This window comes from Anolis carolinensis, chromosome 3 (genome assembly GCF_035594765.1).
Source record: "Anolis carolinensis isolate JA03-04 chromosome 3, rAnoCar3.1.pri, whole genome shotgun sequence".
In the NCBI taxonomy this organism is placed as follows: Eukaryota; Metazoa; Chordata; class Lepidosauria; order Squamata; family Dactyloidae; genus Anolis; species Anolis carolinensis.
The window spans coordinates 284,234,372-284,250,099 of record NC_085843.1 but is presented as its reverse complement, the minus strand read 5'-3'; the positions used below and the strand labels follow the sequence as shown (position 1 = coordinate 284,250,099).

The 15,728-nt window shown below is 36.6% G+C and overlaps 1 protein-coding gene across 3 annotated transcripts in view; it reads left to right on the top strand.

Annotated features, from left to right (window-relative positions):
* Positions 1 to 13,744: 13,744 nt before the first annotated feature.
* The window catches only part of bcl6 (BCL6 transcription repressor), a 57,923-nt gene continuing 55,939 nt past the window's right edge, over positions 13,745 to 15,728 (top strand). For all 3 annotated transcript variants that reach the window (XM_062976927.1, XM_062976928.1, XM_062976926.1), the window contains exon 1: positions 13,745 to 13,824. The gene's annotated coding sequence lies outside the window, so the exon portion shown is untranslated. The remainder of the gene's footprint in view (positions 13,825 to 15,728) is intronic.

Below are 15,728 nucleotides of genomic sequence, written 5' to 3'. Positions count from 1 at the left end.
CAACAAATTTGGCAGAAAAAGTAGTTCAATAGGCAATAATGTTATGTAGTAATTACTGTATTTACAAATTTAGCACCAAAATATCACGATATATTGAAAACATTGACTCCAAAAATGGCTTGGATAATCCAGAAACTTGGATAAGTGAGGCTTGGATAAGTGAGACTCTACTGTATTAGCATAGCACAATATTAGCATTATACATTACTATATTGAACTATACCACTATACTGCAATACTATATGCAATATATAACATATAATTAATATTATTATTATATGGTATTATTAGTATTAGTATTATATTGTATAACATTATAATTTTTTTATCCATATTATATGTATATACAATATATTATATTATTAAAACTGATATAAAAATGTATTATAGGTCTGGTGGATGAATGGCATAAGCACTTTGCATTGTTTTAAACTTTGTATATTGTATTTTATGACTATTTTATGACTGTTTTAACTGTTTTAATCGTTTTAGTTTATTGTATATCAGTGTAACGGCATCAATTGCCACTTGTAAGCCGCCCTGAGTCCCCTCGGGTGAGAAGGGCGGGGTATAAATAATTGAAATAAATAAATAATAATAAATAAATAAAATATTATAAAACTGAGGGTGGGGGCCAGGTAAATGACCTTGGAGGGCCTTAGTTTGGGGACCCCTGCAATAGGCCCAAATGGGAAGTGGAAGGAAGATATTATTCTAACAAAATGTATCTAAAAGAGTTTTGTATTTCTCAGCTTTCCAGAGAAATATGGGGAAAAAAGTAACTTTGGGTGCAACTATAATATTTTGACCCCATATGAACCGCCCTGGTTCAATGCTATGAGATCTTTGGAGTTGGAGTTTTATAAGGCCTTTATCTTCTCTGCCAAAGATAAATCCTAATATTCTATAGCTTTGGAACATAACAGTTCAAATGGGTCAGTTTGCATTAATTCTACAATGCAAATTATTGTTATTTGTTACCAGGCTCTCCTTAAGGCTTTAGACAGTAACTTTGGGTGGCTCTACAATGCCAATAATAACAATAACAATAGATTTCATTCCTTTCTTCAAGGCTCAAGACATCTTCTGTAGATGGACTTTTCTTCATGTTGGATCAAGAAGTATTACAGGAAGAAACTATTTTACCAAAACACATCTAAGAGAATTGTGCACTTCTCAACTTTCCAGAAAAAAGTTAACTTCAGGTGCATCTACACCGTCGAACGAACACAGTTTGGCACTACTTTAGCTCAATGCTATGGAATAATGGGAGTTGTTGTCTTACAAGCTTGTGCCTCACCAAACTACAATTCCCAGGATTCCTTAACATTGAGATGTGGCAGTGAAAGTGGTGTCAAAACTGTATTAATTCTACAATGTAGATGCACGCTTCCACATGGCATTGTAGAACAAACACAGTTTGGCACCACTTTTGCTGCATAGCTCAATGATATGGAATAATTGGAGTTGTTGTCTTACAAGCTTGTGCCTCAACAAACTATAATTCCCAGCATTCCTTAACATGGAGATGTGACAGTGAAAGTGGTGTCAAAACTGTATTAATTCTGCAATGTAGACGCACCCTTCTTCTTGGTGGATCAAGACCTGTTGCAACCAAGTTCAGGATTCTCAATGGATGGGATTAACCAGCATCCAGGTTCATGTTGATTTTTGAACCTGTGAAGCTATGAAAAAAGTCTTCTTCAGGTCAGACCAGAAGACGGTTGCTTTGTTTTGCAGTCAGCAACTTTTGTGCCTTGAATTTTTTGCACATCGGAAATGAATTGTGTTGAAGAACAGCGTCTGCATCCAAATCCATTTTTGGAACATCGTTCCGGCATTCTAGCTCATGTTGGCCAACTACGTGTCTCTGTTCAACATAAAATAAACACAACAATCCATTGTGATGTTTGCTTTTTCAAGCATCTGATCCTTGATACTGGACATTGTTTGAAAGTGGATGAGTGACATGGGTTAAATGGCACGGCACAGCCTTTCACACTTGACAGCTGAGATGTTTTCATTGCTCTTCATTGCGACTCAGATGCCGTCAGTCTAAAGTTTCAAGCTCTGCACTTAAAGGTCCAGAATTAAAAAAATATGGACATGCAAAATATTGCAAAATCGGAGTTGGTGACATTATTGAACGTGGCCTTCAATCCCAGAAATTTCTGTCTGAAGTTATTCGGATACGATGACACTTGCAGTCCTTTCCAAACTGTGATTCTATGATTTGCCCTTCCTGTTTTCAAAGAAGAGCTCCATCCATATCTCTGATTTCAGCTTTTGCAATATTGTAAAATGGGTTACATTGGTTAATAAACTATGTTCTGATTTAAACCACTTTGGCTTCTCCATGATAATATAATAATAATAATAAAACTTTATTTATGGGACACGGGGTGGCCCACATGGGGCAGAGCCCGGACAGCATAATCAGATAAAAACAACATACATACAATTCACAATATAACAAGATAAAGACAAAGTACAATATAAAACACTAGCTGTGCCCGGCCACGCGTTGCTGTGGCAAAGTGGTGGTGGTATTGGTTAAAAATTGTGTAATTTTTATTTGACGTTATTTGTATTTTTTAATAAATTTTATTGTAAGTTATCTTTTTATTATATTTTATTATTTTCTTGTATTATTTTTAGTTATTTTCTGTTATAGTATTTTATTGTATTAATTTTTTAGTGTTTTTAATTATTTTTTAGTGTTTTTAATTATTTTTTATTGGGTTGCTAGGAGACCAAGTTGGAGGAGCTTAGCCTTCTAACTGGCAGCAATTGGATAAAAGCAATTATTCCTCTCTCTCTAATTAGGACTTTATTTTTCTTTTCTTTTTGTTGTATCAACCTAGAGCCATGGATGATGGGTTGTGTTGTCAAATTTAGAGGTTGGGGGGCCTGTAGTTTTGTTGTTTTGTTGTTCGCTGTGATGCCATCACTCTTTTATATATATATAGAAGGGTATTATAATAGTTGATAATATCAATCAACCACCAAATACAATGATGGAGAGATTGAGGGGAAAAATCATTTTCTTTCCTCCAGAATCTGCACCAATTTTGCAAATCAGAGAGTAGAAGCCCTTTGCCTCCCCCAATACTTTAAATAATAATAATAATTAGGATTCTTAATTAAGAACCAGTGCTTTATAATGTGGGTTTTTAATGCATGCATTCAAAGTGATGGTGCCAGAGTTACAAATAACCTGTGGATTACATCCACATAAGGATTGCCATTTAAATTGAGTATATGTGCTCTTTCCATGTTGGAGCCGAACAAATGACTCTGTGAAATCCAATTTACCGATGGTTTTTAAGACCATTTCAAAGGATGGGTTTAGGTTCCCAGACCTGTCACAGTTTATGAAATTTGCCTCCGAAAAAAACATAATCTGTGGCTGGATTGCGCATTTGAAGGATCCACTCCAAATCGGTTCCGGATCCAGCTTTCCAAAGAAAATGTCTGGTCAGAAAGGAATATTCCAATGCTGCTTTGCTTCCTGGGATTCTCTAAGAGGCATTTGCTTGCTGGCCGAACGGTCACTTTCCAAAGCAAATCCGAAAGTGAACTTTGGTGTTGCAATGGATAGAGTCCTGCAAACACTGCATGCTTTTTCGAATGAGAGGCCATTATACGGATTGCAAGGAATCGATATTAAAATGCCATCCCTCCTTTTACAAAAAAATCCCACCAGAACCCAAATAGTTGCCTCAATCCAACCCAATGGAAACAGATGCATGAAATGTTGTTATTATGATGTTGGCTGGAATCGGACAGCCTAAAAGCCAGCATAAAATGCTCACATTTTGAATCGGATAACTGAGAAAATTGTCTCATCAGAAGGCCAAAAGGACACCTGACTTGGAGACAGATTATGCTTTGCTATTCTTCCTTTTTTCCTTTCAAAATCCACCGCAAATTTGCTCATATGGAATTAGGCAAAACTAGATACAGAGATGGTAAGAAAGGTAGCTTGTCCCTCCAAAAGTTGCTGGCTCCCCTTCTTTGCATTTGGAAATATTGCAAAAATGTGGGCCTAAAGTTGCATTTCTGAGGCTGCTTCCGGAATATATAAATTTGTGCAAAAAGAGATTTTAAAAGTTGTATTCAGGATGAGCCTTTAAAACATTCAAAGTTAGGAAAATATCTTGCATGTTCATGCTGGGCCAATATATCACTTTATGTATTAATTCACTTTACATATTGATTATAATGTTTTGCATAAATCACCTCTGTCCATTGTGCTACTCTGCAAGAGCGTTGTTTTCCTGCTATCCCCAATGAGGCCTATTCACTTATCTACTTAGCATCCCTTTTAAAAGAGGAAAGCAAAATTATAATAATTATAATAATGATAACAACATGTGAAAAATATACCTCAGAGTAGGCATCATGCATGGCTATTTACAACTTCAAAATTGTGCAATGAAATGGTTAAAGCAGTCACTGATTTTAAAAAATATTTTTCATGCAAGGATGGGATGATTCCTATATATATATATATATATATATATATATATATATATATATATACACACATACTCACACACATACACATACAGTATATATATGTGTGTGTGTGTGTGTGTGTATATATACACACACACACACACACACATACACACAGTAGAGTCTCACTTATCCAAGCTAAACGGGTCGGCAGAAGCTTGGATAAGCGAATATCTTGGATAATAAGGAGAGATTAAGGAAAAGCCTATTAAACATCAAATTAGGATATGATTTTACAAATTAAGCACCAAAACAAATTTGACAGAAAAAGCAGTTCAATACACAGTAATGTTATGTTGTAATTACTGTATTTAAAAATTTAGCACCAAAATATCATGATATATTGAAAACATTGACTACAAAAATGGCTTGGATAATCCAGAGGCTTGGATAAGCAAGGCTTGGATAAGTGAGACTTTACTGTATGTGTGTGTGTGTGTGTGTATGTATGTGTGTGTGTGTGTGTATGTATGTATGTATGTATGTATATATGGTCCCTAAAAGTCTTAGAAAAAGCAAATTAAACTGGTCCAAACCAGAAAATATCTTGCATGCCCTTTCATTAATATCCCTTTAGCTATTAATTCTCTTTGGATATACTTATTGGAATATTTTGCATAGATCTCTGACTTTTGTGCTACTTTGCAGGAGCATTGTGTTCTGTGGCTGGTTTGCTTATTTGCTTCAAGTCTATTTTAAAATGCTTTGAGTCTCCTGTAAGACAGAAAAGTGGTATGATGATGATGACAACAACAACAACATGCAGATAGGATTGGATATTTATTGGTAAAGTTTTGCATAAATTGCCTCTGTCCACTGTGCTACTTTGCAGGACTGTCATTTCCCTGCCAGTATCAATGAAGTTGGTTCAGTTATTTACTCTGAATCTCCTTTAAGCCACTTCGGCCCTTCTACATGGCCCAATATCCCAGGATCAGATCCCAGATTGTCTGCTTTAAACTGGATTATATGAGTCTCCATTGAGATCCACAGATAATCTCGGAGCAGATCCTGGGATAAAGGCCAGTGCAGAAGTGGGTTTTAAAAGAAAAAAGCTGGATATATAATAATAATAATAATAATAATAATAATACAGTAATACAGTAGAGTCTCACTTATCCAACATAAATGGGCTGGCAGAATGTTGGATAAGCGGATATGTTGGATAATAAGGAGGGATTAAGGAAAAGCCTATTAAACATCAAATTAGGTTTTGATTTTACAAATTAAGCACCAAAACATCATGTTATAGAACAAATTTGACAGAAAAAAGTAGTTCAATATGCAGTAATGTTATGTAGTAATTACTGTATTTACGAATTTAGCACCAAAATATCACGATTTATTGAAAACATCGACTACAAAAATGCGTTGGATAATTCAGAACGTTGGATAAGTGAGACTCTACTGTAATAATAATAATAATAATACAGTAGAGTCTCACTTATCCAACACTAATGGGCTGGCAGAACGTTGGATAAGCGAAAATGTTGGATAAAAAGGAGGGTTAAGGAAAAGCCTATTAAACATAAAATTACATTTTATGTAATGGGGAGAAGAGCGGTATATAAATTAAATAAATAAATAAAATTAAATAAATAAATTTTACAATTTAAGCACCAAAACATCATGTTTTACAACAAATTGACAGAAAATGCAGTTCAATGCACAATAATGTTATGTAGTAAATACTGTATTTATGAATTTAGCACCAAAACATTGCAACCTTTACTACAAAAACATTTATTACTTAAAGGTAGACTGCGTTGGATAATACAGAATGTTGGATAAGTGAAGGTTGGATAAGCGATACTCTACTATAATAATAATAATAATAGGGAGATGAGAAGGTAAAAATACCCAAGGTGGGCACCATGCATGGCTACTTGCAATTTTGGAAACATGGAACGAAGTGATAAAATTGTACTGCATTTTTAAAATGTTTTCAATGCAAGGCTAAGATGCTTCTTTCAAATATATATATATATATATATATATTCTCGTAACCAGGCTTGTAAAATGGAAGCAAGAGGGATAAAATGTATGCCATGGCAACCAACTGTTGCCTTTGGGATAGTTTGGAGGAATGACCAAAAATTGGCCTTTCAATAGAAGCATTTCTGCTTTTGCACCACAGCGCCCCTACTGGCCACTTTGGGAAGTGACCCTAGATGGGGCTGGGAGGCCAGAGGACAGGTCTCCAGAGTTGAACATCTGGATGTGTTAGAACAGGCCTGGGCAAACTTGGGCCCTCCAGGTGTTTTGGACTTCAACTCCCACAATTCCTAACAGCCGGTAGGCTGTTAGGAATTGTGGGAGTTGAAGTCCAAAACACCTGGAGGGCCCAAGTTGGCCCAGGCCTGTTCCAACACATCCAGATGTTCTCCATGGCTGAGCCCTACTTTCCAGTGTTTTAATTCAAGGCTCAAACCATAACAATATACTGGCTCTGCTAGTTAAAATACCCGGTGATTTTCCATAACCAAACAAGGATTTGAACTGAGTTTCTAGAGTTATAATTCAATGCTCAGACCACTCCAATCTATTGACTACTACGTAGCTAACGTATCCAATGGGTTTCCACAGCCGAGAAGGGATTCGAACCTGGGACTCCAGCATCATGATCCAATGCTCACACCATTGTCCCATGCTGGCCCTATTAGCTAAAATATTTCCCATAATTTGATGGTTAATAATAGTAGTAGTAATAATAATAATAATAATAATAATAATAATAATAATAATAATAATAATAATAACAACAACAATAATAATAATGTGTTTGGTGCAGTTTTAAAGAGTTCGAGGCAATATCTTTCGGAATCATTGAGCAATAATAATAATAATAATAAACAATATTAAGTAATATTAAATAATAATAATAAAGATCTCAGCTGGCATTTGGAAACAATAGACATTGACAAAATTATGATCTGCCAACTGCAAAAGGCCACCCGACTGGGATCTGCACGCATCATCCGAAAATACATCACACAGTCCTAGACACTTGGGAAGTGTTCGACTTGTGATTTTGTGATACGAAATCCAGCATATCTATCTTGTTTGCTGTGTCATAATAAAATAATAATAATAATAATAATAATAATAATAATAATAATAATAATAATAATAATAATGTGTTCGGAGCAGTTTTAAAGAGTTTGAGGTAATATCTTTTGGAATCATTGAGTAATAATAATAATAATAATAATAATAATAATAATAATAATAATAATGACTGCAAAATAATAACTGCAAAAGGCCACCCTACTGGGATCTGCGCACATCATCCTAAAATACATCACACACTTGGGAAGTGTTCGACTTGTGATTTTGTGATACGAAATCCAGCATATCTGTCTTGTTTGCTGTGTCATAATAAAATAATAATAATAATAATAATAATAATAATAATAATAATAATACTAATAATAATGTGTTTGGTGCAGTTTTAAAGAGTTCGAGGCAATATCTTTCAGAATCATTGAATAATAATAATAATAATAATAATAATAATAATAATAATAATGTGTTCAGTGCAGTTTTAAAGAGTTTGAGGTAATATCTTTTGGTGCAGTTTTAAAGAGTTCGAGGCAATATCTTTCATAATCATTAATAATAATAATAATAATAATAATAATAATAATAATAATAATGTGTTCAGTGCAGTTTTAAAGAGTTTGAGGCAATATCTTTCAGAATCATTGAATAATAATAATAATAATAATAATAATGTGTTCAGTGCAGTTTTAAATAGTTTGAGGTAATATCTTTCAGAATCATCGAGCAATAATAATAATAATAATAATAATAATAATAATAATAATAATAATAATAATAATAATAATGTGTTCAGTGCAGTTTTAAAGAGTTCAAGGCAATATCTTCCAGAATCATTAAGCAATTCGTTTGGCCACATCCTTTCAGAAATGTCACCTAGTTATAACCTCAACATGCAAAAGTTTCCATTCCAGAATATTTATAAAACTACAGTAGAGTCTCAATTATCCAACATTCGCTTATCCAACATTCTGGATTATCCAACGCATTTTTGTAGTCAATGTTTTCAATACATCGTGATATTTTGGTGCTAAATTCGTAAATACAGTAATTACTACATAGCATTACTGCATATTGAACTACTTTTTCTGTCAAATTTGTTGTATAACATGATGTTTGGGTGCTTAATTTGTAAAATCATAACCTAATTTGATGTTTAATAGGCTTTTTCTTAATCTCTCCTTATTATGCAACATATTTGCTTATCCAACGTTCTGCCAGCCCATTTATGTTGGATAAGTGAGACTCTACTGTATAGGGAAATATAATCACCTGTAGATATATCGGTAACCAAAGTGAGAAGCCAGTTCTTATTGGATTCAATTGTGTATCAATATTGCCAAAAAATTTCATTCTGTTCTCTCTGAATCACAAAAAATAGTTCCTAAGCTACAGATATTATGTCAAAGGCCTTGTATTAATTGCCAGGAGGGGATGGGTCTGCCAATGCTTTCTTGTTTACCCCATCTGTCCATAATCCAGATTGCACATCAAAATCACAAACAAAAGAATTGTATAAACAACAAAATGCAAAAAAAATATATGCATTTGTTTCCAAGCTATTTGCATGCCTTTTCGCTCCCTGGGCAATTTGGTTCTTGGGTTGCACCAGTGCCATTCAATCCGGGCCATTCTTGCAAAGCAATTTCCGTTCATAATTATTATCATGAAAAAAAAGAGCTACCGGGTTATTTTTAGACCCTGCCATAATCTCGCCACGATTAGAGGGTTTTATTATCGGTAAATAAACAAGTAATAGATAAACCCACTGGAGCATGAAAGCAGGCAGGCGAGGCCTGGCTACAGAAAATGGGAAAAACCAGAAAAAATATAGATATTTCTACCTCTGTTTTAAAAGCAGTTAATGTTTTTGACAGTCTTTCCTTTCCACTCTATAAGAAAATACATATTTACAATTAAATACGAGGATAAACGGGTCAGAAAGAAAGCAGGCCTTCTGGATCCTTGGGGAAAATATTGAGCAGATCCAGAAATAAACATCTGATGTTTTATATAATAGTATTAAAACATATTTTGGGGTTTGTTATCCCATAACATATATTGACGTTGAACTAAAGATTGCCTAAAATAGACAGGATATCCCAAGTACGGATTTCAGGGTTGATTTAGGTTACGTCTGCACTGGAAAATTAATGCAGTTTGACAGCATTTTGGTTGTTGTAACTTTGCAAGGTCCTATGCCTTGACGCGCTACACATCCCAGGATGCCATACCAATTAAAGTGCCACCAAACTGAATTAATTCAGTATTGTAGATGCAGCCAGAAAGGGAACAAACACTTTCTTTTCCTCCAAATAGATCAGTTTTATAGGACCCTGGGTGCATCTACATTGCAGATTTGATGCAGTTTGACACCACTTTAACTGCAAAGACTCAATGCAATGGGATCCTGGGAGTTGTAACTTGGAGAGGCACCCAAATTCAATGGCAAACAAAGGCCAAGCACTTTGCAAAACTACAACTCCCATTATTCCATTGCAATGAGACACTGCCAGTTCGACCCTAGGTGCATCTACACTGCGGATTTGATGCAGTTTGACACCACTTTAACTGCAAAGACTCAATGCAATCGAATCCTGGGAGTTGTAGCTTGGTGCAGCACCCACATTCAATGGCAAACAAAGACCAAGCACCTTGCAAAACTACAACTCCAATTATTCAATTGCATTGAGCCACGGGTGTTAAAAGTGGTGCCAAACTGCATCATTTCTACAGTGTAGATGCGCATTCTATGTATTAGGAAAGGCCAGATCTTATATCTTTTTGAACCCAGGATCTTTTTCTCTCACTTCGTCCAAATCCCACGTTGATATGAACTATACGCCGATCTACACTGCAGAATTAACGCAGTTTGGCACCACTTTCAGCTGACAAGGTGCAATGCTAATTACCTGGGCTTGGCCTTTGGGGAGATGGAAAGTATAAAAATAAAGTTATTATTATTATTATTATTATTATTATTATTATTATTATTATTATTATTACAGTAGAGTCTCACTTATCCAACATAAACGGGCCGGCAGAACGTTGGATAAGCGAATATGTTGGATAATAAGGAGGGATTAAGGAAAAGCCTATTAAACACCAAATTAGGTTATGATTTTACAAATTAAGCACCAGAAACATCATGTTATACAACAAATGACAGAAAAAGTAGTTCAATATGCAGTAATGCTACGTAGTAATTACTGTATTTATGAATTCAGCACCAAAATATCACGATGTATTGAAAACATTGACTACAAAAATGCGTTGGATAATCCAGAACGTTGGATAAGTGAGACTCTACTGTATTATTATTATTATTATTATTATTATTATTATTATTATTATTAATGCTATATGTAATCACAGGACTTTCAGTTTGATAAAGTCTCCAGCCTTCTCTGTAAGAGTGTTGTTTGTGCCTCACCAAACTACAACTCCCAGGAGCCATGGTGGCTCAAGTGGCACCAAACTGTGTTAACTCTACAGTGTAGACCAGGCATGGGCAAACTTGGGCCTTCCCTCCAGGTGTTTTGGACTCCAACTCCCACCATTCCTAACAGCCGGTAGGCTGTTAGGAATGGTGGGAGTTGGAGTCCAAAACACCTGGAGGGAGGTCCCAAGTTTGCCCATGCCTGGTGTATCCTAGTGGCGTCAAACTGTGTTAACTTGACAGTGTAGACGCACCCCTATCTCCTTTTGAAAGGCCTGAAACAGAGACCCAGGGCAGTCAAACTCTCTCAAGAGAAAGCAAGAAGCAAGTCATGATATGGAGCAAAGATATTAAGTATATATATATATATATATATATATATATATATATATATACACACACACACACATATACATACACACACATATATACAGTAGAGTCTCACTTATCCAAGCTAAATGGGCCAGCAGAAGCTTGGATAAGCGAATATCTTGGATAATAAGGAGGGATTAAGGAAAAGCCTATTAAACATCAAATTAGGTTATGATTTTACAAATTAAGCACCTAAACATCATGTTTTACAACAAATTTGACAGAAAAAGTAGTTCAATACGCAGTAATGTTATGTTATAATTACTGTATTTATGACTTTAGCACCAAAATATCACGATATATTGAAAACATTGACTACAAAAATGGCTTGGATAATCCAGAAACTTGGATAAGCGAGTGTTGGATAAGTGAGACTCTACTGTACTTCAGGAGAGAATACAGTAGAGTCTCACTTATCCAAGCGAAATGGGCTGGCAGAAGCTTGTATAAGCGAATATCTTGGATAATAAGGAGGGATTAAGGAAAAGCCTATTAAACATCAAATTAGGTTATGATTTTACAAATTAAGCACCAAAACATCATGTTATACAACAAATTTGGCAGAAAAAGTAGTTCAATACGCAGTAATGCTATGTAGTAATTACTGCATTTACGAATTTAGCACCAAAATATCATGATATATTGAAAACATTGACTACAAAAATGTGTTGGATAATCCAGAACGTTGGATAAGTGAGACTCTACTGTAGTAATTACTGTATTTGCGAATTTAGCACCAAATTATCACGATATATTAAAAACATTGACTACAAAAATGGCTTGGATAATCCAGAAACTTGGATAAGTGAGACTCTACTGTATATACATATAAATATACATAAATATTTATAAAACAACTCATTGCAACACATGCATATCCATTCCCTTTGCAAGGGCTTCACAACCCAAAGCTAGAAAGCAAAGAAACAATAACAGAATAAGCTTGACCTTGTTCCATCACCAGCCAGACAGGGAAAAAAGTAAAACAAATCCTTACATAGAGTCTCAAATCCTTCTTTCGGGAGGAAAAAACAAACAAAAATAAAATTATTCCAAACCAAAACAAAGAAGAAAAAATTAAAAATACTTGCCAAAAATGCCCATATACAATCCACAAAAGGAAAAATATATAAAAATATTCTCTTCCTAGTATCCCAGCCGCCTTCTTTCTGGTCTTGTCTTCAGAACTGGATTCTCTTTCAAGTCCTTCCTTTGTTTTTTTTTTGCTTTTCCTGGAGAAGAAAAGCGGTTGGGATTTTCTCTTGCAGTAAAAAAAAAATGAAGGATCCTTGTTGTCTCTTGTTATGTATTTCCTTCTCTGTTCCTCTCTTCTGCTTTCTTTGCTTTGCTCCTTTTACTTTCTGCCTTTCCGGGTTGCCTTGGGGCTCCTTGGCTGGCTCCATCCACCAACACAGGACAACCAAAAAAAAAAAAAAAAAAACGTTGTTTTTTTTGCAAAATAATTAAAAAATATTGCAGGGTCCATCCACCAACACAGGACAACCAAAAAAAAAACAAACCTTTTTTTTTTTTGCAAAATAATTAAAAAATATTGCAGGGTCCATCCACCAACACAAGACAACAAAAAAAACCTCATTTTTTGCAAAATAATATTTTTAAAAAATTGCAGGGTCCCATCCACCAACACAGGACAACAACAAAAAAAACCTCTTTTTTTTTTTTGCAAAATATTTGTTTTAAAAAAATTGCAAAACTGCACCAACCTATTGCCTTTCCTCCTATTTCTCTTTGCAAATGATCCCTTGCAAATATATATATATATATATTTTCCAAGAATATGCATGCCATAATGCGTCCTTTTAAATTCCCTTTTGCAAATATAAATATAAATATATGGATCATGGGTATATGCAATGCATTAAGGCATTCCCAACCCCAAAAAAACTGATACATTTCCCTCTTTCCCTTTTTAATGCCACCCGAATTTGCAAATTACTTCTCAGAATTCCGGAGGGGAGGGGGGAGGAAAAAGGAGCGAGAAGGGAGACAGAAAAAAAAAAAAAAAGAGGAGGCGGGGCTCTAACGCTGCAACATTGTATCCAGGCCCGGGCAGTGACGTCACAATGGGCCCGGGCAGCACGTGACTCAGGGAGAGCGGACCGTACCAACTGCAATAGGGGGAGTCGGGGGAGTGTAAACACGCGAAAAGAGACATTCTTGCACCTTTCGCACCGTTTTTTCACTCCAATGCAACAAAATAAACACCTTTAATATTGATTTAAGGATATGGCAAGCTTTTAAGGAGTCGTTGAGGCTCGTATCTTGCACCAACCCACCCAGGTTCCTCCCCGAACGGTGCAAAATGGTACATCCCTCCGCTCAAATTCCGAGAATTGAGCTCTGTTGATTCTTAGAACTGGGGTTCTTAGAAGTGGTGATGCAAGGAGTTTCTAGGAAAGCGCGGAGACCAGGTGATATTGAGGATCCCTTTGCAAAGGGAGACATTGTTATTCTGCTTTGCTTGGGCTTTGCCACCTTTTTCCTCCTAAATAACAACAATAATAATAATAATTCCAAAAAAATTAAAAAATAATAATAATATTATTATTATTTTTCTATAGGGTGGGTTGGTTGCTTTTGACACCCGAAGCCTCTTGGAATATATTGATATAATAATTTTTATATATATATATATATATATATATATATATATATATATATATATATATATATATATATATATTTTTTGCAAAGCCAATCTCCTCCCTCTTTGCCTTTCGTGGGATTTCTCAGAACCGCTCTTCTCCGAATCGCAAAGGAAGGGAGGAAATGTTTGGGATTTTTGGGGCTGTTTCATGTGCTGTTTTGTTGGCTACCTGTTTTTTTTTTAAAAAAAAAAAATTGCCGTGGGAGGGGTTTTTGACACGGTCGCGAGTGGGGAGCTTGGGAGGACATATTTATATCTTGCCTATATATATATATGTTTGGGGGGATATTATATATATATATTGCTTCTTTAGTATTGCTAGACATGCGTGTGTGTGTTTATTTTTAGCCATCACCTCTTTCTCTTTCGTGGGATTTCTGAGAATTGCCTGTTCTTCGAATCCCGGGTGGGAAGGGGAGGAGGAAGGAGACTCTTCGCGTGTTTATTCGCTCCTTTTAGGGGTGTTTATTCTACCTTTTGGGGGGTGTTTATTATGATCCTGTTGCCCTTCCTGCGCCGCATAGGGAGCTCCTTCCCTTCCCTGGCTTTGGCAGGTGGATCTCGGGGGGAACCGGGGATTTTTGGGGCCCACGCGAGACCCTTTCGCTTACCTCTCTCTCGCCGGGTCTCCCTTCCTTCCTTTCTCGGCTTCTCCTTCGGGTTTTCCAGCCCGTGTTTCGCCTCGTTTTCCTTTCGGGAAAAGGAGGAGGAGGAGGAGGAGGAAGAGGAGGCGCGGCGTGGGCTCCGCGGCCCGTGGGTCTCCCCAGTTGACACCTCCAGGGCTTGGAAAGGAGAGACAAGCTTTCCCGTGGTGTTGTTGTTTGATGTAGGCGTTGAAAGGGAGTTTTTGACATCCCACGCGTGGGAGTGGGAGAAGGGGTCCCACTCCCCACGGTTTCCCCTCTTAACACCCTCCAAAAAGACCCCTTCCTCTAATCGAAAACATTGTCTATTTCCTACATTTTCTCGCGTGGGAGTGGAAGAAAGGGGTCCCACTCAGTCCACCCCAAACCCCGAAACATTGCCTAGTTAGTTTTCTGCCTATCATTCCTGGTTGTTGTTGTGTGTGTTTTTTTTCTCGCGTGGGAGAAGTGGGACCCCCACGATTTTGCGTCTAATCCCATCCAAAAAGATCCCTCTTCTAATCCGAAACATTGCCTAGTTTCTTATCATGTAGGGCAGCATTACATGTTCTCGCGTGGGAGTGGGAGAAGGGGTCTTACGTAGTTTTGATTCCCTGTTTCACACCCCCCCCAAGCTAAAACATTGCCTAGAGTCCTGCCTATCATTCCTGATTGTTGTAGTGTTTTGTTCCTCGCGTGGGAGTGGGAGAAGGTCCCCCTACGACACACAGAGTTTTGTCTCCCTGTCCCCCCAAAAAAGGGTCTCCTCAACCCGAAACATTGCTTAGCTTCCTTCTTATCATTCCTGGTGGATGTTGTGTTGTGTTCATGTTCTCGCGTGGGAGTGGGAGAAGCGGGGCTCCCAAGGTTTCTCTTCCCGAAGAAGAGGGTCCCCCAAACCGAATCGTGGGCTCGCTTTCCGCGTCCCAGGGAGACCTCCAAAAGGTTTCTTTCCCCACTCGTGTTTTTGGGCTCACTCTATATTGACAGGGACCCTCTTCCTCCTCGACTTTCCCGGATTTCCACCCGTGTTGGTGTCCCTCGA